The sequence below is a fragment of the Panulirus ornatus genome, chromosome 18 (genome assembly GCF_036320965.1).
Source record: "Panulirus ornatus isolate Po-2019 chromosome 18, ASM3632096v1, whole genome shotgun sequence".
NCBI lineage: Eukaryota > Metazoa > Arthropoda > Malacostraca > Decapoda > Palinuridae > Panulirus > Panulirus ornatus.
In genome coordinates, this window is record NC_092241.1 from 54,646,761 (window position 1) to 54,672,711 (window position 25,951).

The 25,951-nt window shown below is 44.6% G+C and overlaps 1 protein-coding gene across 3 annotated transcripts in view; it reads left to right on the top strand.

Annotated features, from left to right (window-relative positions):
- LOC139755110 (GTP-binding protein Di-Ras2) overlaps positions 1–25,951 on the top strand; it is a 358,074-nt gene that overhangs the window by 63,702 nt on the left and 268,421 nt on the right. The window lies entirely within an intron of this gene.

The window sequence follows — 25,951 nt, forward strand, 5'->3', positions numbered from 1 at the left end:
CCCCCATCTGCTGTGGTTCACTGGTGGGAGATGATGGGGTCCTAGCCTCCCCATCTGCTGTGGTTCACTGATGGGAGATGATGGGGTCCTGGCCTCCCCCCATCTGCTGTGGTTCACTGGTGGGAGATGATGGGGTCCTAGCCTCCCCATCTGCTGTGGTTCACTGATGGGAGATGATGGGGTCCTGGCCTCCCCCCCATCGGCTGTGGTTCACTGATGGGAGATGATGGGGTCCTGGCCTCCCCCCATCTGTTGTGATTCACTGATGGGAGATGATGGGGTCCTGGCCTCTCCCCCATCTGCTGTGGTTCACAGATGGGAGATGATGGGGGCCTGGCCTCCCCCCATCGGCTATGGTTCACTGATGGGAAGTGATGGAGCGAGTGTGTCGTGGCCTGAAAAAAAGCTATTCTTAGGGTTGTACATCATTAACTTCCAGACACCTCATAATATCTAGTCTGACCTGCAGAGCAGAGGGAGATGACTGGGTTGCAGTATATTCTTGAGCGAGGTATAGGAGCAGTGAGACCTGATCCTCGCAAGCAGTAGATCCTCAAATGGTTCCCGAAGATATGTTTGAAATCCAATCCATTCAAGTTATGTCAGATTAAATACTGTGTTATACGGGTCGTTCTCCTCCTCTTCCTGCTCTCCCGCCTCCAACCAATTAAAGCCAAAGAGACAATATGTCTGACACTCGGTATGGACGAGGTTCATCCGTGTCTCTGGGTTAAGCTCGGTGCATCGTCGAAGCACAAGTTTGGCTGGCAGTATTCCTCAGGTCATAGGGCTACCTCGCACTTCACCTTTGTGCTTGTTTGTGCACCAGATGTCATCTAAGTATTGTATGTGGTAGATGGTCTTAACTGATGAGGGATAAATTATGAACATAACTGCGTTACGAGACCCAAATTAGCAGTGGTGCCATGTCTTCGTAGGAGACCTAAAGCAGCAATGTTGCCATGTGTGAGAGTGGAGTCGCCCCACAGTTGCCGTGGGGTCATCAACTTGCCGTGGACGTGGAGCTGCCAAAGGTGGCGATGGACCTGCCAACAGATGTGATGGGGGCTGACAACAGCTGTGATAGGGGCTGCCAACAGGTGCGATGGGGGCTGACAACAGGTGTGAATGGAGCTGCCAACCGTTGTTGCTGCTCGTACCACGAAAAAAAGAAGATATTTTCCTCTCCGGAAGGTGTGAATTACCATCTGACGCGGCAAAGACGGCCTGCCTGCCTGGATGCTTGCTGACGTCAGAGTCGCGTGGTGACGTGTGCCGTGACGCAGGTATGACGTCAGACATGGGATGGTCTGTGCGGGTCATTGCCATGACAGACACCTCGCGGCTGAGGGAGGGGGAGGGTAGCTACGCTGGGGCAAACACCGAAGTGCAAAGATCGTCTTGCCATAGGAGCAGTGTTGTACAATGGAGGTTCGTTTACTACGTGGATTTGAGATGGCCAACTTGGGCTCATATCAGAGGCCCGGCCATGCTGCTCGTAAAGGGTGACATGTCTTGTATTCACCAAAAGAACATTGTATCCAGGTGTCGTCTGCCTTTCTTTCCATCGTCAGTGCGAATGGCTAGGAACGCTTGAGATTCCAGATACCAGATGAAACATCACCCAAAGTACATAGGTCGCGTGGAGACCGAGACTGAAGCTTATTCCACCATTCATTTCAGTCAAAGATTCTCTGGCAGACGTGGTCGGACTCGGGAGAGCCGAGTACAGGCAGGAAGTCTGTCCAACAACGGTACGTTTTGGGCTGTGTAAACGTAATGCCAGAGGAGTTCGGAAGCAAGACAACCTCACTGTAAGTGCTCGTGGTATCAGCTACCTTCCATCCACGATAGAGAACATCTGCTTTAAATCTGTTTCGAATAACGTATCGAGCAATTGTTGATTCATGAGCCAGCTGCGAACACACATCAGCTGTGGCCTACAACAGCAACATTTGCACAATACATGAGGATTATTTCATACTTGAGCTCCCTGGCTCGAACATGAACGGATCCGCTAAACAATAGCCTAGTTTTGCAGACTCAGGGTTTAATCTAAACTTGCCCAACAGTTTTGACTTGCGTTTGAATATGATGAATTATTATTGAGTCGGTAGGAAGAACTTCCATGTCAGATAAGCTGCAAGGAAACTGTGTAGTTACTGCTCCAGATATTGTAGTGTGTGTGCCAGGTACTCTGTGGAATTTAGGAGGCACAATCTGCCTAAAAACTATGTATTTTCATTTGACATTGTATGTATACACAACCTTCCTTATATCTATCTATCTGTCTGATATATAATTTCTTTTCTTTCACCTCTTACATATTTGCCGTTCCATGTGTAGTAAGGTAGTATAGGAACTGACAGAAAAAAAAAAAAAAAAACCATATTTGCTTACATCCAGTCTCTAGCTGTCGTGTATATTGCACCGAAACCCTCCCCCACCCCCCTCCCCCACCAGTCCTCAGTCAAGCTAGACAGACCGTTCCAGTCGTTTCGCTTGACCGCTTCATATGCCCTGGTTCAGGTCATTGACCACACGTCGCCCCCTCTATACCGCATTGGTCCAATTTCCTCTATACCTTGAATACCTTATATCCTCCTGCATCTTCAGGTCTCGACCACTTAAAGCGTCTTTAACATCATTTCTTACATTTCCAATTCGGTATACCTTCCTCGCTTCCAATTGTGGCACATGCACCTTATAAGCAAACCTCTCCTCACTCATCCTTTCCACGTTTCCAAACCATTGCAACACACGCTCTACATAAAGTAGTTCTTACGATCTCTTTAGCCTTCAATTAGGTGACCCTGATTTATAAAATCTGATATCGAATTCTTGGAGCCTTTGCAAGACACGTATATCGTCACCAAGAACCTCGTTTTCACTTTCAATTTTTGACCACAAAACCCGTGCGAAGTAGGCCCGTTGGCTCGCACAAGTCCACCAGTGTGCATGGTGGGGATTTCCTTTGCCTTGAGGCTGGTGCAAGTCTTTACCCACCCACGTATTTCTAGAAGAACCTAGATTCAGCCACGGCAAAGCCGAATCTAGAATGCAAGCTGGGTTCACTCGAAGTGATGTCCAGATGGAATCACCGCCTGTGGATAACAGAAGGAAAATGTATTTGCTCACCTACACTGGTTTAGGACTGGCCGCCTCTCTGCGAACGTTAATCCCCCTTGTCCTCGTCCATGGTGAGGGGGTCTTTCATGAAAATGGAGATGTGTAGTGGTAGTTTCCTCCCTCCCTCCTTCCAGAGTCGAGAGATGTGCAGCATCATTAGAAATACATTAGTGAAAACTGGGAAGCGGAATTACGATTTCATTTTTCATCCTCTGGAATATTCAGCTTTTACGTTACGCTGTCAAGAAATAAATGATACAATTTTGAGAAATCTTAATGTTAATTTTTTGTGTATTTTTCAGGAAGTCTTTAGAAATGGGGTTAAGTTCAGTGTTATTTATCAGTTATCCTGTTTAGAAATAACAAACACAGTGACACACAGACGCACAGACACTTAGACGTACTCAAGCACTTAAAGACACACGAACACACTTTGAAACGAATACACACACACACACACACACGCACACACACACACACACACACACACACACACACACACACACACACACACACACACACAGGTCATGAATAAAATTGTTATACATAACGTTAAGTCAAAGCTGATGAAAAGTTTTGAACAACTTATTAACATGACCTATGACCTCGAGTCGTAACTAGAAATACAACATAGAATTGACCTTTAACCTCCATTGGTAACTAAAAATTCACTATAAACTTGACGTATGACCTGTCGTAACTACAAAGGCACTATAAACATGACCTATGACCTTCTGTCGTAACTACACATGCACCATCAACATGACCTTTGACCCTTCTGACGAAAGATGCCCGAGGGAATGCTTATCATATGCTTTTAAGAGCCAAAAAAAAAAAAAAAAATCATGGAAGCTTAACAATAAGCTTAACAATAAGCTTAACTTAAAACCAACTTGTGCTGAGTCAAGTAATGAACATGAATTCTTGGATGATGTTTTAGAAGACCCATACTAGACACTTGCTGTATGACCTGTGCATGATCCTAAACCAGTCACATACTGTATTACCTTTGCATAATCCTAAACTGGTAAGAGTCATGAGCTGGTTAACTTAAAAGCTTTAAGGAACTCCTTGAGATAAGGAGTCTTAAATATTTTAAAGTATTGGCTTTGAATGGATAGTCTTCTGATGAAATTTCACCTACGTGCAGCAGGTGTGTGTGTGTGTGTGTGTGTGTGTGTGTGTGTGTGTGTGTGTGTGTGTGTGTGTGTGTAGATACACTAGATAAGCCTCTTGCTATACTGTTCAAGGATGTCACTGGAGAGAGGCAGACTGGCCCAAGGGCGTGGAAAAAGCATGAACATCATGCCTATCTATAAGATTGGAAAATATCAGGGACAGGCACTGAGCCAGAGACCAGTCTGGCTGATGAATGAGGTCATAAGGTTCTGGAAAAGATTATTAGAGAGGAATGGGATGACTTTCTGTAGAGGAGAATGACCCAAGTGATACAGCACAGTTGTAGGGAAAGGATCCAGATCGTCCACAGACACACACACACACACACACACACACACACACACACACACACACACACCAGGCGCTTCTAGGAACCAAACCTTTTGTCACTTCGTGGCTCTCGGAGTGGGTATTTTGTGGACTCTTTAAAAGATCACGTGAATGTGTGGCGACTGCTGCTGCCAGCGAGAGGGAGGACACAGGTAGTAGAGTAATGGCCCCTCCCATGACCCCTGCAAATTTAAGACATACTCCTCTGACTCCACTTTATTGTACGACTCTGCCACCAGTGAGAGGGAGGGCTCAGGTGGTAGTGTGTTGGTCCCTCCCAAGTACTCCAGCTAACTCGAGGTTCATCCCATCGCTACCCAACCTCATATATATATATATATATATATATATATATATATATATATATATATATATATATATATATATATATATATATATATAAGTAAAGTTAAATTCGGAATTTGTGCTTGTTGAAGGGAAGCTGGAGTGAGAAATCGCGAGTTGGGAATATCAAGCAATAGAGTTTGACGTGAATTTGCAGTCCAAATTGGCTTATGGATTTTTCTCTCGGGTTTCGAACTAGAAGCGTCCGAACGGACAGACTTTTCCCCAGCGATATATCTTCCAAGGTTTATCCACTAAAGTGTAAGAAGAATATTCGATGATATGTCTCTCACTAACTCAATTGGTAGGGATCAAAGGCAAGAAGAACCCTCTCTTTAAGTTGAAGTCTTTGACCAGACGGTCAGGTCAAGGGGGAAAAAAAGAAGGTTGTGATTGCTGCTGTTATATCTGAAGGATATTAAATTTTTCAGATTGGTCTTTGGCTGTGCCGTGTGTGATCTCCGGGACACAGCGATGTATCCTGGGTCGGGAGGAGGAGGAGGAAGGAGGTGGTAGGTGGTGTGTGTCGCCGTCTCTGGTTCCATCGTGTTGAGACGAGGTTTTCGGCTGGTTGTGGCCTCCTCGTGGTTGATGATATGCTTTGCATAACTTTGTAGAGATGAAGGTTATCAAGTGCATCATGACTTAGAGCTCTGGATTGATTCTTATGCCGTCCTTTGGTCTGGTTTTTATTTAGATTCATGTCTTGCTGATGCCTGATTCTTTTTTTTTTTCTATATGTGGTTGGAGGTAAAGTTATCTTAGTCCCTAAAGGAGTAGATCAATATCTTATGTGGAGGTCGTGTGGCATTCCTGAACTGGGATGACCTGAAACTCCACCAGGAACATCTATGGATGACCAGTTGTCTTCTTTTGTGTAGTAAATATGCATCTTCAGCTTACAGCGATGTTACGGGTCGATGGAGGAAGAATATGATGTGTTTACGAAAAAAAAAAAAAGGATGAGATGACGTATAATGCCCAGTGATGGATGTCGTCCTTGTGTCATGGAAGCTTTGTCTCTGTCATGTCTCAACTTCCTCAGGTTTCATGCTGGTCTCTTGCATCTTTGTCTCGTGGCCTCACACACTCCTTGGCTGTTCTCTGCCTGCCTTCGAAAACTGGTTTCTTCTCTTCCCCGTCGAAGTCTCTTTCAGGTCTTCCTCCTTTAGGTCTTCCTCCTTAGGCCTTCGTCTATTTAGTCTTCCTCCTTTAGGTCTTCCTCCTTTAGGTCTTCCTCCTGAGGCCTTCGTCTGTTTAGTCTTCCTCCTTCAGGTCTTCCTTCTTTAGGTCTTCCTACTGCAGGTCCTCCTTCAGGTTTTCCTGGCTTCACGCTAACCCTCCTCCTGGTCCTGTCTCTCTCTCTCTCTCCTCTTCGTCCACACATCCTTCTCGCTTCATCGTTTGTCTCCCTAAAGCTTCCCCTAGCCGCCACTAGTGGGTTATGCAGCCCATAACAGTGGCGGCGGTTCGAATCCTGTTGTCGAAGAATCGGTATACATAAGTCTCTCTCTCTCTCTCTCTCTCTCTCTCTCTCTCTCTCTCTCTCTCTCTCTCTCTCTCTCTCTCTCTCACCACTTGTGTCGAGGCAGGGAACTTGCCGGACCCCTCTTTGTAAGAGTGATATGTTGTCAGGGCCTCTCGCAGGCTAATGCTATACAGTTCTGTTGGAGTTGTGAGTGCCAGTGAAAGCGGAGGGAGGGTGAGTGAGCACTTGTGCTGAGGTGGATTTCATGCAGGTTTGCCGTGGATTCCCTGTTAACGTGTGTAGTTGATCTGGATAGTGTTTCAGGAGTAAGTCGGTGTGTTCATTTGGGACGAGAGATGGTGCTGAGTAAGAAGTGGTTCATGTGTGGGTGCTGGAGTGGTGTGTGAGAGAGATATGAGTTTCTCTTTGTCGTCTTGGTGTATATATATATATATATATATATATATATATATATATATATATATATATATATATATATATATATATATTATGACTTAGTTATTAGTAGTATTGATGAGATTTGAGGTGGTATAGCAAGGGATAAGACACGATCTTGCATGAAGTTTTGCACCTCGTACTCTCTATGTACTATGTGTATCCTAGTCAATACCTATACGTCTCCATTTACGGGAATACAGCGATACAGACGTACAGTCATTATGCTGGGGAACACTAGAGAAATGAGACACGAGACCTGAGCATTTTTGTGATAATTCACATCTTCAGGCGAACAGAGGTAGTCCACAGTCATGTGTGTTCTTTTGTGATTTCTCCGCTTAACATTTTTCTGGGAAGGGAGGGAGGAGGGAGTGTGGGAAGGGAGGGGGGAGTGTGGGAAGGGAGGGAGGGGGGAGTGTGGGAAGGGAGGGAGGGGGGAGTGTGGGAAGGGAGGGGGGAGTGTGGGAAGGGAGGGGGGAATGTCTTCATAATCTATGTTGATGGAAATTTTTCTGATACTTAAACCTCTCGTGATTCATTCTCGTTTTCTTACTGTCTAGAATAGATACTGTTCTTTTTCCCCATTTTTTTTCTTTTTTAAAGCAATAGACGAGGTAATCTAATATGACCATAGAAACCATTTCACATCCTCACATTTTATACGAGTTGGATTCCTTTTCGAATCGGATCCGATAAGATTCGTAATTGTGTTCAGAACTTTCACTAAACTTTTCCCTCTGATCTTGGAGTTCTTTTTCATTAAATTCCAACGAAAAAAAAAGTTCAAATCGAACAGGATTTTTTTTTCTCGGCCTCGACTTGTTCTCTCACTAAAAGATTTCTTCGTCCTTATTAGACGAACGTATGTTTGTTCCCATTCAACACGAAGACATTTCTAGGAAACTAGTTGAAATATACGAAGTAAACACGAAGATACATCTATCAAATCTAGTTAAGGTATACAAATTCAACACGAAGATACATCTATTATATCTAGTTCAAGTATACAAAGGAAACACGAAGATACATCTATCATATCTAGTTGATATATACAAAGTAAACACGAAGATACATCTATCACATCTAGTTCAGATATACGAAGTAAACACGATGATACATTTATCATGTCTGTTGAAGAATACAAATTAACGTAAGGATACATCTCTCTCTCTCTCTCTCTCTCTCTCTCTCTCTCTCTCTCTCTCTCTCTCTCACACATGTACGTTACGCCATTTGGAAAATTGTGATCATATAACACTCAAGTTGCCCATCTATAGTCAACGAGGAAGATGAAAGAGCAGAGTTGAGACATGACTTAATACAACTTGGATATTATTCTGTGGTAAAGACATGATATACGAAGTGGAGGTCAGTCACCAGGAACACAGGTCTTGTGTATTTCCAGTTCATGATCTTGAAGCAGGAACTAGATTGTAGGAGTGAGTGAGTGAGTGAAGAACTGTGGAAAAATATGGAGTCTCTTTCCTTCCAGTGGATGTCCTCCTCGACAAGATAAAAAGTACAGATAAATCCACTTCGAAAGAAATGGTCACAGTTCATGGAAAACGTCTCTGTAAACGTTTCTCGAGTGAACTCCCTTAAGAAAACGTTTCGAGTGAACGGCTGAGCGAGCGCTTCGAGTGAATTCGAACAGAAACGTTTCGAATGAATTTCTCCACAACTGTTTCCAGTGAACCTTTGAAAAACGGAGAGAGAAAAAAATATAAAGAGTTAAATCTTCGTTTTCTGTGAATTAACAAATATTTTGAGTCTGTTCTTCCACAAAAGTTTCGAGGGAATTATTATCTTGGCAATATTATATCGACTAAGATCGTCACGAAACATTTCAAGGAAATTCCTGTGGTTGAATTATGTAAAACAAACGTTTCCAGCGAATTCATCTGCAAAACGTTTCCAGCGAAATCATCAACAAACGTTTTGAGTGGTATCGTTAAACGTTTCGAGTGATTCTGGTTGAATCACTTGAGGGCGTGGAGGGAGTCGGTGACTGCTAGGCTAGGCGTGAGTAAGTCTATCCTTAGACAAACACAAATCACAACAGAAAACGTGATAAGACATATCACAACAGAAAACGAAGTGTGGACGACCTTGTTGATAAAAGATACAGATATCACAACAGAAAACGTCAAATGTGGACGAGGAGACGAGCATTGAGGCCATGATAGTACATATGTACGACAGTAAAGTACACATGTAAAGAGGAGGAGGGTCGTAAGGAGTAGTGGTGTAATGGTCTCTCATGATTTGTTTGTTCCCTTTCAAGATCTTTGGCCTCAAGTCTTATGGTACATTATTTTTTTAAGTGACGAAATAAACAACCACAAGGACAACAAGAGAGAGAGAGAGAGAGAGAGAGAGAGAGAGAGAGAGAGAGAGAGAGAGAGAGAGAGAGAGAGAGAATGTGTGTGTATGGAGAGAGAGAGAGAGAGAGAGAGAGAGAGAGAGAGAGAGAGAGAGAGAGAGAGAGAGAGAGAGAGAGAATATACATATGGCTACGTGGGAGCAACCAAGACTAGATTTTGCCACTAGGTATAGCCAGCGTGGACCCCTCCAATAGTATATGTCTCGCATGTCTGGTAATAATGTGTGTCTACGCCGCTCCGCATATCACATGTATAATCTTTCAACCGTGTGTTCGTCTGGACGTGTTTTAAACTCTCTCTCTCTCTCTCTCTCTCTCTCTCTCTCTCTCTCTCTCTCTCTCTCTCTCTCTCTGCTTCTTTTTAAATAATTCTCTACCCTTTCCATACACCTTCCTTCTTTCATTACGCCCGTTAGTGCACCTGGGAAATCCGTTCCATCCTGCGTTCCTTTTTGTTTTTTCCCTCCTCCTCTCCCTGGTATGTTCGTGTTGGGTATCTTCCTTTGGTATAGACTCTATTGAGGCCTTCCTAACTTGGTTTTCCCTCCCTAATGTTCAGAGGCTTTTAGGCCCAGTATATTGCCTCTCCATACCATAAGTGTGTTATGCCACAGTCTCTCTTCTCTCTCTCTCTCTCTCTCTCTCTCTCTCTCTCTCTCTCTCTCTCTCTCTCTCTCTCTCTCTCTCGTCTTTTCTCTGGGCTGTGTGTTACGTTGGAGTTCGTTCTCTCGGCATCTCGTGATGGCTCACCGTGAGTCCCATTTCCTTCGGGTTCCCTCATGGAGTGTTTCAGAAGATTTTCCTCTGTAACTTGTTCGTTTCGGCTTGATTTGGCGGGAGAACATGAGACAGAACAGTGTTCAGTATATATATATATATATATATATATATATATATATATATATATATATATATATATATATATATATATATATATATCTTTCGAACTATTCGCCATTTCCCGCGTTAGCAAGGTAGCGTTAAGAACAGAGGACTGGGCCTCTGAGGGAATATCCTCACCTGGCCTCCTTCTTTGTTCCTTCTTTTGGAAAATTAAAAAAAGAAAAAACGTGGGGAGGATTTCCAGCCCCCCGCTCCCTCCCCTTTTAGTCGCCTTCTACGACACTATATATATATATATACACACACACACACGTCTCCTCTTTGTATAACAACTCTTATATTTCTTACTTTTATCTGTCCTGATGATGTGATCATTGCTCGAAAGTGCACCTGGGAACTTACCGTGTTTCATTTCCCCGTGCATTAGAGCGAATATATAAAAAAAGAACTAGAATTGATAAAGTATAGAGTCGAGAACCCAAAAGAATCCAGGACTGGAAACAAATCCTATGAAAGCTGTTCAGAGAACTCAGACTTGTGTAGAAAAACGACGGTTAATACATGCAATCAAAGTCATCAAAGAATTCGAATATCTGGATCTAAGTAGCGATTTAAAAGGCTAGATTTCTCTGATTTCCCTGGTAGTAATGGATAAGAACTCGTAGTGGGTCGGCGTTTGACTACGTCAATGGCGAAGTGCATTTTCATAAAGATTTTGAACATATGAAATGATTTATCAATGAGTCGCTGAAAACATTGATAACATAGATAAGCGTCAGAATAGTCATCGCGAACAATTCGACTCAAATCTACGACTGGCGTTGTGTACACCTTCATAATTCCAAGTAGCATGAACTATTTTCCATTTATATTATCTATCTCTATGCTCGTCTTTCCAACACTGGTCTCTCGCTCTCTCTGATCTCTACGACTGTCACAGACGCCTTCGAAAACACCCAGTGGTCTCTCATTAGGAATTCTATCATTTTCCCGCGTCTTTTTGGCTCGAATTCGTCTTCGCTCAGTGCCATCAGTTCATCTGGCCGTATGTGGATTACTTCTTGACCATCTGATTCTGCCACTGTGGTTACTCCCTGAAGTCGCCAGCCAAACGTGTCGTTATTTGACACAGGAGACATGACAATATTAGAAAGAAAAAAAAGCCTTTTTTTTATTATCCACAGATCTTAATGTACCAGCGTATCGAGATCGTAGGCTGTACAGGAAACAAAGTAGTGACACAGTCTTATGGCTCAACATCTTCGCTTGTAGTGGGAGAAGTGTATCATGACGTACTGGGGATGTGTCTGCGTCGCTTCGCAGTAGTGTGCTAAATTGAGGTTGGGTTTGAGGGTATTCCTTGAGTATGTGATGTTGACATATGGGCAATACTCTATCGTCATTCGCCCATGAGTATAAGGGTTAATGTGTATGTGTATATTAAGGGATTTGGTCTGGTGAGTGATCTTGGATTCCATTTTAGGGTTTTGAGATCTTTTTCGGAAATAGAAACTATAATGTGTCAACGTTGTTTGAGAGTTCTTAGGTATATTAGCTTGAGGTTTGCAAGATATAGCGCACTTCGAAGGCTGATTTAGATGTAATGTGTATATTTGTACTTGGAGATTACGTCGCAAGTCAGCCATATATTATGAGATGTCTGGTCTGTGTAAACTACTTGCAAACCCACATTTTTATTTAAACTACATGGAAACCCACACGTCTATGTAAACTACTTGTAAACCCACACGCCCATGTAAACTACATGTAAACCCACACGACCTGCATTTAAACCCACACGTCCATGTAGAATACATGTAAACTCACACGTTCATTTAAACTACATGTAAACCCACACGTCCATGTAAACTACATATAAACCCACCATCTGGCTAAGAACAGTTTTCCTCCCCAGATATCCGGGTTGTGAAATAAGATCTGAGTTGTGTTTTCCTGTTTATTCCCTCGTATGAAATGTCTCGTCAAAGACTTCTCACTACAAAGGAATCCATCATTTTCCTGTTATTGGGATATATCGTATCCCTGGGATACAGGGGCCTCTAGGAAGGAAGTCCTAGGTAATACCGGGACTCTCTATTAGAATGGCGTCCTGGGGCAGTTATGGATGAGATGAAAAATGGATATAGAAAATCCATGTTTGTATCATATGTTTATGCTGTATGATGATATGTCCAGGTGGGGGAGGAGCCTTCTGCTTTACTATCCTGTCTCCATCTATACTGGTAGGTGGTGAGGAGCCTTCTGTTTTAGTATTCTTTTCTCTTGTCTCCATTTATAAAGGTTAGGAATTGAATTATTGATGCTGTCTTCACATCGAACAACCACTTCATTGACCTTCATGTTCTCCGTTTTCTCTATCTCCTCCCCTGTACTCCTTTGACAGACTCCGAGTTGAGCCAGAGGCGATATCGGGGCCAATTTGAAAAGTTTCCCAGACAGTCTTCTTTCTGCTGTTGCTCATTTCTTCTCTTCTTCATTACATTCAAATGGCTCTGTACTAAGGGGACCTCCCGACCTGTTGCTAGGGCTATAGCTGCTGTGTCCCAGAGAGGATCGTGTGGGGGTTTGGACACCAATCCTTTAAGGGACCTGATTTCATCAGTGCGATCCGCCCAAGAGAGGCCGTACTGATGCACTGAGACTCTATGTAAACATCGCATTATCTTCATTTTTGCGATGAGTCGTTTCTGTTTGTCCATTTTCGTCGCAACGTAAAAATCCTGTAAATTGCCTGTTTTTTGTGTTTTTAGATTTTTAGGCCTTACATCGCCTAAAATTTTTTTAGATTCAAAGGTCTTCAATCGCCTATGTTTTTGTCGCCTTTTTTTTTTTTAATTCAAAGGTTTGTCTCCTATTTTTTTTTTTAATTCAAAGGTTTAAGTCGCCTATTCTTTTTTGATTCAAAGGTTTAAGTCGCCATTTTTTTTTTTTTTTTCGTTTTTTTAATTCAACAGATCTCCTAAGTCTTGTATAACTAGCACTTGCGTTTGAGAGTTCCAGCAAGAGTCTTCGTTTGTCTGATATAATTTTTCATGGATCTTCGTTAGGATCACCTCCTCCTTCACGATATATATTCTCGAGGCTCGAGAGTCAGGTTCCTCCTCGAACGGTTTGCGATTTCCCTTGATCGTTTCGAGTCTTCGTTGAGGTGTGGATGGTGAGGCAGTCTTGGCCATCATCAGGTGTGGATGAGAGAGAGAGAGAGAGAGAGAGAGAGAGAGAGAGAGAGAGAGAGAGAGAGAGAGAGAGAGAGACTTGGATCTTATCTCCTTACACATTTTACACACGAAAAGAAAAGAAAAACATGTATATAATGCCTGTCTTCTCGTTACTTTGACCCGACACGACCCCGGTTCATCTGATGACCTGAGGTAGATCACCTCCGCCATTATCTGCACATCTGGCTGCCTCGTCTCGCTGCCAATGGCTTATGTAACCGACAGGTTTAATGGCCTACGGCCCTGGTCTGCGACACCAAGGCGAGTAGGATAGACAGGGCGTGTCACACGGTGTGTGAGCGTACCTTCCACTCACAGCATGTATACCTCATACATGGCTGAAGTTCATGTTGCCCTCATACATATCCCCAACACTCGTGTTGCGTCATTAATATACAACTCATATGAGCGTCTCACAATAATATCTTGGTGAGAATCTTTTTCCTTCTTAAGATACCTCTTTTGGTTTGCAGTCTGCGTCAGTTCGTCTTTTTTTAACTGTGAGGTACATGGTGGTTCGTGAGCAATGGTTGAACACCCGAGAGGTGCATAGATACACAGACCACACCGACCCATGGTCCAATCGAGGTGCTGTGGCCTTATCACTGCTTAAAAACCTGCTCTCTTAAAGACAAAGAATGTTAAAGACAAGCGATAAACAATCGTTAATATACAAAGGAACAGAAAAAAACTGGAGGGAATAATTAGATGTAGTATAAGTCTTTTGGACAGAGTAGGTAAACGATGCTTTCTAAAAGGGCTCTGGTCTTAACTGATGAGAAACTGAAAACTGAAAAGAGTTCTAAAGTTTATCGGTGTAGGGAAAGAAACAGACATCGCAACGGCCACACTACCCTCTAGTTGCCAGCAGGTATACAATAATCATACGACGCAGAGCTGAAATAACGCTCGCTGAAGGAACCTGTCTTTCATCATCTCTCTATCATTATGATAGATTTAAGTCGATCTGATATTTGTACCACGCGCGTGAAATTTACCACAGTGTAAGCGGATGTAAACGAATTCATCATCCTATGTTTACGTTAATTATACCTCATTTACTCAAAAACTGGAGAGAATTGCATGACTTTACAATAAGCTTCTCATGTTTATTCCCTCCTTTCTGCTGAGCAGAGAAATGTCATTTTCATCCTCATTTCAAAGCCAGCACCCAACTGTTCCACCCTGACATATGTTCAACCTACCGACACCAGTCATTAAGAATTTATATACTCATGTTTCGTATATCAGCCACAAACACTGCATTTGAACAGTCAGTGTTTTTCCTTGCATCTATAGGTATTTTTTTTTTTTTTATCCTTTTCCCCGTTTTCTTTCCCCTTATCTATAGATATTTTTCCCTTTTCCTGTTTGTTCTCTCCGTGCATCTGTAAGTATATTTCCCTTTTCTAAGAAATCTTGATCTTTAACCATTGTCTCGTTGACACTCTCGCTCTTCATACTTGATCGCCGTTTCCTGCATTCTCAAGGTAGCGCCAGGAAACGAAGGAAAAAAAGACCACATCTGCTCACATCCTTTCTCTAGCTGTTATGTGAATTGCACCGAAACCACAGCTCCTTGTCCACATTCAGGCCACACAGACCTTTCCTTGGTTTACCCCGGACGCTTCACATGCCCTGGTTCAATCCATTAACATCACGTCGACCACGGTATGCCACATCGTTCCAATTCACTCTATCCCGTGCACGCCTTTCACCCTCCTGCATGTTCAGACCCCGATCGCTCAAAATCTTTTCCAGTCCATCCTTGCACTTCTAGTTTAGTCTCCCCATTTTCCTTGTTCCCTCCACTTCTCACACATGTATTCTCTCTCTCTCTCTCTCTCTCTCTCTCTCTCTCTCTCTCTCTATATATATATATATATATATATATATATATATATATATATATATATATATATATATATATATATATATATAAATACAGGATCAGGACGATCATATCAACACTATCCACTGAGCGGTTCCCGCCTCCTCATATCTGTCGTCTCACTGAGATGTTTCCTCCAGAGGTAATGCTGCTCCGGTCATGTGAACAAGACGACATTGCTTCTGTCTTGTCACCCTCAGAAAGCTCTGAAGATGCTAAAAATTGCTCCCTCTCGCCTGTCACACACTGTCTAATTTCATTCTCTCTCTCTGTCTCTGTCTCTCTCTCTCTCTCTCTCTCTCTCTCTCTCTCTCTCTCTCTCTCTCTCTCTCTCTCTCTCTCTCTCTCTCTCCGTGGAGATATCGGAGAAAGGGTTCTTGCGTGCGCACGCGCATCTTCTGCGTGTCGAAGAAGGCGACTGAGACGGGAAGGAGCTGGGGTTTGCTGGAACCTCCTCCGCTTCTGTATTATTTTCCAAAAGGAGGAACAGAGGAAGGATCCTAGCGAGGATATTATTTTTTTCCTTTCTCCCTTACGAAGGTCAGTCGTCTGCTTTGGACGCTACCTCGCTCACGCGAAAAACAAACATCTATGAAAGAAAATGAGACAAAATAGATTTCTCTCTCTTGTTTCATCCCTCGCGACTTCTCATCTTTTATCAAGCGTACGGAGAACACACACACACACACACACACACACACACCATCCTTATGTAACACCATCGTAATGTTGATTAAGTATGATATTGGTCAACTTCTTGAATTAATTCTACCTTTTCTTTTCTTTCATTTATTTATTGACTAGTGAAGTTATATAGTTTTCTTCTTTCATTTATTCATTGATTAGTTAAGTGATTTAGTTATTTTATTCTTTCATGTATTTTCTAATTAGTTAAGAGATTTAGTTGTTAGTTCGGCCCTGGTTTGAAATGACGAAGGAAAGGAGAATGTTTTTCAAAGGATGGTTGGCACACGTGATTCATTGTACAGCCATCGTCATGGGATATATAAAATTAAATAATTTGTCATTTCAGTATGTGAAATGACTATTCAACCCCCCCCCCCCCCGCCCATTTATTCTAATGTAATTATATTGATGTTGATATAATCTGTCTTGTTAATAACACCAACATACCGGAAGCATTATGTTCGACCCACGACTGTCTGTTGTTTCCGGATGATCCTATTATGGTACATTTTGTGGGCCTGAATGGCCATAAGTGAAGTAATTACGCTTTTCACGTGCGTTCAGAACTTGTCATGAATATATTTATATATAAACTCCATTGGGTGTGGGTGTCGGTGTGTGTGTGTGTGTGTGTGGTATGTAAACTTCATTGTGTGTGTGTGTGTGTGTGTGTGTGTGTGTGTGTGTGTGTGTGTGTGTGTGTGTGTGTGTTTACCCATGCCCACAACCTACTGACACGGAAGGTGATGTAAGATGGTTCTGGCCATCACTTCAACACACCTTAAGTCAGGAGGGACTCCCTCCCTCCCTCCCTCACCACGCGCCGTCTCCTACATGCTTACAAAAAGGAGTTTTATTATCTTCCCCTCACAATAGTTCACAGGCTGGGGGGGGACGCCTCCTCCTCCTCCTCCTCCTCCTCCTCCTCCTCCTCCTCCTCCTCCTCCTCCTCCTCCTCCTCCTCACGTCCAGAGAGGAAAAATAGGATTACATATGGTTCTCCTACGCCATTCGGGGAACGAGTGCTGAGTTTTTTTTTACTTTCCTGAAGAAGGCTGGGATCAACGTGGCTTCACCTAGTGTGTGTGTGTGTATCTCTGGCGAGGATATATCTGCAAGACACGAGACAGAGGAGGCGGAGGATTCTACCTGTGTGTGTGTGTGTGTGTGTGTGTGTGGGAGACACTCGTGACGTCAGGGATCTGCGCACAATGCATGTTTTATCGCCCCGTAATCAAGGTGGATTTCGTTGCTCAATGAACACCTCGACACACACACGTCCTCGACACACACACACACACACACACACACGGGGGTCAGAGATTCCCCCCAGATGGTGTGATGGAGGCCAAGTTATTGTGTGGTTCTAGGCCTCTGGATATGTCTCCAACCACTTTGTTTTTCTCAGTAAACTTACCATCTCTCTACTTCCATTGTCTGCCTCTAACCCATGTTTCTACGGCTTATTATTGCTCAATTATTTTATCTACAGTAGATTATCTCTGGTCTACTGTGTCTGCAGGTCATGGGCAGTCTCTCCAGAACCAACTCTCTCTCTCTCTCTCTCTCTCTCTCTCTCTCTCTCTCTGTCTCTCTCTCTCTCTCTCTCTCTCTCTCTCTCTCTCTCTCTCTCTCTCTCTCTCTCTCTCTCTCTAGTTTGTCCGTCTCTGACGTATTGTCTTTACTGTCCACACACACACACACACACACACACACACACACACACACACACACACACACGCACACACACACACACTATCTCTAACCCACTGTCTCTAGAACCGACTGTCTCTCTCTTTCTCTAACCCACTATGTGTCACCTATCTACTGTCTCTAACCAACCGGGGTCTATGAACCATTCTCTTTCCCTCCCTCGTCTTTACGTCTCATTATCTCTCTCTATACACCAGGGTCCCCAACAGCTCATTGTTTTCATCTCAGTGTCCAGCCCCTTTGTGTGTGTCTGGACCTCGCTGTGGACTTAGAGATTTTGTTTGTCGTTAAGTATTCGTAAATAGCCTTCAAATTGGGGGAAGAGGAGAAGGATTGTCCACACTCAGGGACCTGTTTCGTGTGGTTAATTATTTTGTCTGATTTTTTTTTTTGCGCCCCCGTGGGTCCCCATTTCTCTTAATATGTTTTCTTCTATCGTACGACTTTCCGAACATCACAGCGCTGTTCGTATTTGGCATCTCCTCATCCGGTGTATTCCATTCGTCTAGCAAACTCGTCTTGTGTAAAAGTATTTCCATACATTTTTCTTTGTTTTTTTTTTTTACGTAATTTCAAACGACTGTTTGCTGTCCGCGCCATCATTCTGGTTTGAAAACAGAGATCAAGTCACGCTTCACTCCTCTCTCTTCCATGGGGGACAGATTTTAAGGCCTTTAGTCCCACCCTGTAAGCAAGCACTCTCTCTTGATTCTGGCACCCTCTTTGTAGGCATCCTATACAAGCCATCTGCTGCAGCTCGCTACGCTTCTTTAAGTGTGGTGACCAGACTTGAGAAGCGTAGTGTAAGTTTTGGTTGTATGTAAGACGTGGAAGAAAGAACTTAAGAACTATTGTCCTTCATTCACGAGCTTCGTTTCTTGACCTGTTCTTCCAGACTGGGGGGCGCTCTAGTTAGGGATGAAGTCGGCTCCCAGGTCTCTCTCTCTCTCTCTCTCTCTCTCTCTCTCTCTCTCTCTCTCTCTCTCTCTCTCTCTCTCTCACAGATTCCTGCAGGTTTGTTAGTTTCCTTGAGACGAACCACCAGGTCTCTATCTGCACCACCAGGTCACTCTGTGCACCACCAGGTCACACTGTGCACCACCAGGTCACACTGTGCACCACCGGGTCACGCTGTGCACCACCAGGTCACTCTGTGCACGCCAGGTGTCTCTCTGCACCACCAGGTTACTCTGTGCACCACCAGGTCACTCTGTGCACCAACTGTGCACCACCAGGGCACATTGTGCACCAACTGTGCACCACCAGGTCACACTGTGCACCACCAGGTCAATCTGTGCAGCACCAGGCCACTTTGTGCACCAACTGTGCCCCACCAGGTCACTCTGTGTACCACCAGGTCACACTGTGCATCACCAGGTCACGCTGTGCACCACCAGGTCACGCTGTGCACCACCAGGTCACGCTGTGCACCGAGAGTTCACCGTGTGCACCACAGCCCAGGTCGTCGTTGCAGGTCGAGAAGGCCAGCGCCGCCTGGCCCAGGACACCCTCAGCGTGGCCTGGAGGGCGTCACTATATCGACCCGGGTTTTGAGAAAGTTGAACCTGCATTTAGTGCCGGGGGGGGGGGGATCTGGGGGGGAGAGAGGGGAGAGGAAGGGAGAGTGGGAGTGCAGGGAGAGAGAGTGGGGGGAGGGAGGGAGAGTGGGAGAGGGATAGGAGAGGGGGGAAGGGAGGGAGGGGACGGACGGAAGGACGGAGAATGTGGGAAAGGCATGGAATGGAGCAGGGGGAGTGGAACAGAGGATGGGAGAGGAACGAGGGGAGGGCAGGGAGATTGGGAGAGGGGAGAGGGGTGGGAGGGGGCGGTGGTTGAGGAAGGCTGGGAGAGTGGAAGGGGAGAGTCGGGAGAGAGAGAGAGAGAGAGAGAGAGAGAGAGAGAGAGAGAGAGAGAGAGAGAGAGAGAGAGAGAGAGAGAGAGAGAGCAGGGCTTCCGTGTTCACTTAATTACCACAGTTGTGGGTGGCTGGCGTGGGGGGCGGGACCCGTGTGTGTGTGGTGGTTCATGATTCATCCTTGCTTGACCTGCATTGTTGCATGATTCATCCTTGCTTGACCTGCATTGTTGCATGATTCATCCTCGCTTGACCTGCATTGTTGCATGATTCATCCTTGCTTGACCTGCATTGTTGCATGATTCATCCTTGCTTGACCTGCATTGTTGCATGATTCATCCTCGCTTGACCTGCATTGTTGCATGATTCATCCTCGCTTGACCTGCATTGTTGCATGATTCATCCTTGCTTGACCTGCATTGTTGCATGATTCATCCTCGCTTGACCTGCATTGTTGCATGATTCATCCTTGCTTGACCTGCATTGTTGCATGATTCATCCTCGCTTGACCTGCATTGTTGCATGATTCATCCTTGCTTGACCTGCATTGTTGCATGATTCATCCTTGCTTGACCTGCATTGTTGCATGATTCATCCTCGCTTGACCTGCATTGTTGCATGATTCATCCTCGCTTGACCTGCATTGTTGCATGATTCATCCTTGCTTGACCTGCATTGTTGCATGATTCATCCTCGCTTGACCTGCATTGTTGCATGATTCATCCTTGCTTGACCTGCATTGTTGCATGATTCATCCTTGCTTGACCTGCATTGTTGCATGATTCATCCTTGCTTGACCTGCATTGTTGCATGATTCATCCTTGCTTGACCTGCATTGTTGCATGATTCATCCTTGCTTGACCTGCATTGTTGCATGATTCATCCTCGCTTGACCTGCATTGTTGCATGATTCATCCTTGCTTGACCTGCATTGTTGCATGATTCATCCTTGCTTGACCTGCATTGTTGCATGATTCATCCTTGCTTGACCTGCATTGTTGCATGATTCATCCTCGCTTGACCTGCATTGTTGCATGATTCATCCTTGCTTGACCTGCATTGTTGCATGATTCATCCTCGCTTGACCTGCATTGTTGCATGATTCATCCTCGCTTGACCTGCATTGTTGCATGATTCATCCTTGCTTGACCTGCATTGTTGCATGATTCATCCTTGCTTGACCTGCATTGGTGCATGATTCATCCTTGCTTGACCTGCATTGTTGCATGATTCATCCTTGCTTGACCTGCATTGTTGCATGATTCATCCTTGCTTGACCTGCATTGTTGCATGATTCATCCTTGCTTGACCTGCATTGTTGCATGATTCATCCTTGCTTGACCTGCATTGTTGCATGATTCATCCTTGCTTGACCTGCATTGTTGCATGATTCATCCTTGCTTGACCTGCATTGTTGCATGATTCATCCTCGCTTGACCTGCATTGTTGCATGATTCATCCTTGCTTGACCTGCATTGTTGCATGATTCATCCTCGCTTGACCTGCATTGTTGCATGATTCATCCTTGCTTGACCTGCATTGTTGCATGATTCATCCTCGCTTGACCTGCATTGTTGCATGATTCATCCTTGCTTGACCTGCATTGTTGCATGATTCATCCTCGCTTGACCTGCATTGTTGCATGATTCATCCTCGCTTGACCTGCATTGTTGCATGATTCATCCTCGCTTGACCTGCATTGTTGCATGATTCATCCTTGCTTGACCTGCATTGTTGCATGATTCATCCTCGCTTGACCTGCATTGTTGCATGATTCATCCTCGCTTGACCTGCATTGTTGCATGATTCATCCTCGCTTGACCTGCATTGTTGCATGATTCATCCTTGCTTGACCTGCATTGTTGCATGATTCATCCTCGCTTGACCTGCATTGTTGCATGATTCATCCTCGCTTGACCTGCATTGTTGCATGATTCATCCTCGCTTGACCTGCATTGTTGCATGATTCATCCTTGCTTGACCTGCATTGTTGCATGATTCATCCTTGCTTGACCTGCATTGTTGCATGATTCATCCTTGCTTGACCTGCATTGTTGCATGGTTCATCCTCGCTTGACCTGCAGTGTTCCACACATCTACTGTGACCTGTGTGAGCTGATAAGGGTCGAGCGTTAACTTGGCAAAGATAAGGATAAGCAAGTGGTAGTAAGAGGTGACGCACGAGACCAAGGAAGAAGAGGTGGGGCAAAGTCCTTCGTCAGGTGCAGATTCGGGAGGGGACGTCGAAGGGCGTCATCTTGAATTCATCCACAGTCAGGGAGGGGAATGAGTTAGGCGGAGACTGAGCACACAGTAATGAGATAACGACCCGGATCAGCAGGACATGAGAGAGAGAGAGAGAGAGAGAGAGAGAGAGAGAGAGAGAGAGAGAGAGAGAGAGAGAGAGAGAGAGAAGGGTGGAGCTGAGAGATAGATTGGCGTCCTGAGGCAAGCGCTCTCTCTCCCTTAGTGATATCGAAGCCTAGAAGGATAGGCAGGATGGCAGAGATCGAGGCGAGGCCTAGAAGGATAGGTTGGATGGCAGAGATCGAGGCCTAGAGGATAGGCAGGATGGCAGAGATCGAGGCGAGGCCTAGAAGGATAGGTTGGATGGCAGAGATCGAGGCGAGGCCTAGAGGGATAGGTTGGATGGCAGAGATCGAGGCCTAGAAGGATAGTTAGGATAGGTACTGCTGGACTGTCTAAGTCTACTTCCTTTCCAGACAATAGCACTGGACTCTAGAAGTCTCCTTCCTTTCCAGTCAGTAGCACTGCACTCTGGAAGTCTCCTTCCTTTCCAGTCAGTAGTGCTGGACTCTGGAAGCCTCCTTTATTTCCAGTCAATAGCACTGGATTCCGGAAGTTTCCATCCCTTCCAGTCAGTAGCACTGGACTCTGGAAGCCTCAATCCCTTCCAGTCAGTAGCACTGGACTCTGGAAGCCTCCTTCCTTTCCAGTCAGGTAGAACGTCATCTTCCGTGGTAAAATCCCTCAACCTTTCCTGCATTTATGTATTGGGAACCCACGAATTGTCTTATTCAGGACCTACAAATTCTCTTATCCCACAATGATTACGGGAGATGATGGTATAACGAAGAGAAAGACGGATCTCTAAACCACCACACACCACTGGATTCGAACCCTGGGAGGGGCGCTTTAGGCTCCCTCGGCACCCGGAAGTTAAATAAAACATAGCTACTAGTTGCCCAGTGGTTTTTTTGTTTCCTCCTGTGTCCCAGCCTCAGCTTGCTGGGGTTCACGGGGGAAAACACACACACCAGGTAACCAGCAGCTGTGTGTTTTATGCTCCGTGTGCTCGAGGGTAGCCGAACGTCCCTTCCTGGGTTCGAATCCAACCCGTCGTGGCGAAAATACCTTATGATATACATTGGTTATGATGCGTATGTAGTGCCGTACAAAAGCTGTTTTCAGTTCCGAGGTAGTATTGAGTGAAGACTGAAAAACGATAGGTTTATATGTCAGGCAGGAAGGAATGATTTTTGGTCATTTCAAAAAAATTTTTGGCAGGAATTCCATCGACTTCCAGAGATAAGGTATCTTTTAGTTCGTCCTTTGCTGTTATAACGTCATTCTCAGTTACAGCAGCGTAATTGATGGCATTTTCGGTCGAATTGATTCAATTTCTCCCTATCGATATTTTCTTTGATTACATTTTTTTGTTTTTTGAACTGATTAATGGTTGATATTGGTCCATTCGCATTATTCCAACTTAAAGTTAATTTCGATACTTTTCCAAAAAGTTATTTTCGACACTTTTCTAAGACCATGTATCGTCCAGTTCCGATTTCTATTTAGATTTGTGTACATACGAGAACAATAATCTTGGACTCTTTTGCATGTCAAGTGATTACGTCCTCCTCCACGTGCCGTTGTTTACCTGTTACTTCCTCCTCCACGTGCCGTTGTTTACCTGTTGAATACCGTTGTTTACCTGTTACTTCCTCCTCCACGTGCCGTTGTTTACCTCTTTGCATTCCTGATTATTTTTTTTTTTCCATCGAAATTCTTATTTGTTTCCTTCATTCCCTTCTCTTCTCTCTTTTGCTCACCCGGATCTCTCTCTCTCTCTCTCTCTCTCTCTCTCTCTCTCTCTCTCTCTCTCTCTCTCTCTCTCTCTCTCTCTCTCTCTCTCTCCTCTCTCTCAGCAACACCAAGTCCCTAGTAACCCCGGGGTTACATGGTGCCTCGTCTTTCTTACACGCTCGCGTTCGTTCCCACGCCATCGTAATTCCACGCCCACACCTTCTTCCCACATTTAAGTCCAAGATACTCCCACACACCTATATCGACGCTCGCCCGAACTGAACGAACCTATTTCCATATATTTCTACACACACACACACACACACACACACACACACACACACACACACACACATCCTTTGCTATCGACGTGCAACAGAATCCTGCCCCCGTAGTTGATATCCCACAGTCTCGACCAATTACTTCCTTTCTTCCCAATATTTTTGACGAGGTCGAATATCCAACTCTCTCCTGTGGTAATAGGATACTACTGGAAACCATTAATGAAGGGGGTTTGCTCAAGGTGGCATTCCAAGACCAGGGTAGAGGGAACGCTTCTAGTTCTAAGAACATGGAGGTCTGGAAACGATTTTTGTTAGAACTTGTCATCCAGCATGAACCAAGATCCAAACCGTTGTCACAAACGACTAAGATTGACTTAGTAGAATCCCACTCCTGTTCCAGGCTAGACACTTCGCATTAAGTATAGGGGAACTGAAAACAAAAAGAGTGACAAATGAACTATAGTCACATAGAGTCGGGTAGTACTAAGACCATTGATGTTCATGTGTGCAAACGTTTCAAACCCTCTAAAGATGATCGGAGACCCAGCGTTCCAGACGGGGCGTCGCCAGAGGTACATACACCATATTCCAGACCTTTTGTGAATGTGAACATCCCCAGTCTATCTCAGGGGTGAGGACTGGCCACCTTTTATTACTGCGCTACAGAAAAGTGCCGTAAAAGAACTCTGCGATTTCAATCCCATCTCTTTCACATCTGTTCCATTCAAAGGCCTTATGGAAGGGGTAAAACCAGAGCATTGTACTGGACAATATGTAATTTCCCTCTTAGAATAAACTTTAAATAGCGGATGCCATACCAACATATACCATCTTAATATTGGAACACCTAAGGGGAAAATATATGAATGTGTATATATGCCATAACAATATCCATTGTTTCTTGTTCTGCTTGGGGTCATGAGTTAGAGTGACTTGGGATCACAAGTTAGAGCGACTTGGGGTCACAAGTTAGAGGGACTTGGGATCACAAGTTAGAGCGACTTGGGGTCACAAGTTGAAGCGACTTTGGAGGTCACAAGCTGGAGCAACTTGGGGTCACAAGTTAGAGCGACTTGGGGCCACAAGGTACAGCAACTTTGGCCACAAGGTACAGCAACTTTGGCCTCAAGTTACAGCAGCTTGGATACCCTGGTCTGACCCTCGTGCATGATATAACCAAGAGCTTTTTGTATGCATGTCTTGTTGAGTCGCGACGCCACACGGGATCCGAACCCAGTGTACTCAAGTCTCGGGACGTTATTGCTAGGAGGGAAATGGGGGGGGGGGGGGGTGAGGGGGGGGCGGCTGCCAACTGTTTGCTGGAGACGTTCACGACACCGACCCTCCCCCCCCTCCCCCCCCTCCCCCCTCGATCCATCCCCGCACCGTCCGGGGTGAGGTGTGGGGGAGTCGGGTCACGCTTCGTCCCCATACAGCTTGCAGAAGTCTGGCGAGGGAGCTGGTGTCCCCCGCTGCTCACAGGGGATCATCGGCTCTCTCTCTCTCTCTCTCTCTCTCTCTCTCTCTCTCTCTCTCTCTCTCTCTCTCTCTCTCTCTCTCTCTCTCTCTCTGTACACACACACACACACACACACACACACACACACAGAGCGAAATTGCTGGCTAGGTAGTTTGAACTGTCCCGCTCCCCATGTTTACGTGTCACGACTCGTAGCTAGGGAGACTGATGTACATTTGACTTAACTGCGTAGTACATGTAGTTAAGTAGCATGTAGATGTAGGTCATACTTACATTGGGACATTATATTTCTCTTTAAAGAAAATAATCTAATTCCCTTTTATCATCATTATTGTTGTTATTATTATTATTATTATTATTATTATTATTATAGATATTGTTATCATTGTCATTATTTTGATAATAATGATAACAATAATGATAATGATAATGATAATTTATTATCATATCGTTATTATCCGTTGAAAAAAAAAATGTTTCTTGATGAACACTTTCCCTTCAGAGATACGTACACATAACCATGACAACATGCTCTACCTAACTACCTCGGTGCTCCTGAATATCTATCTATCTTATCTCAGAAATCTCTCTTATCGGGTAAGGAATTCCCCCCCAGGAATAC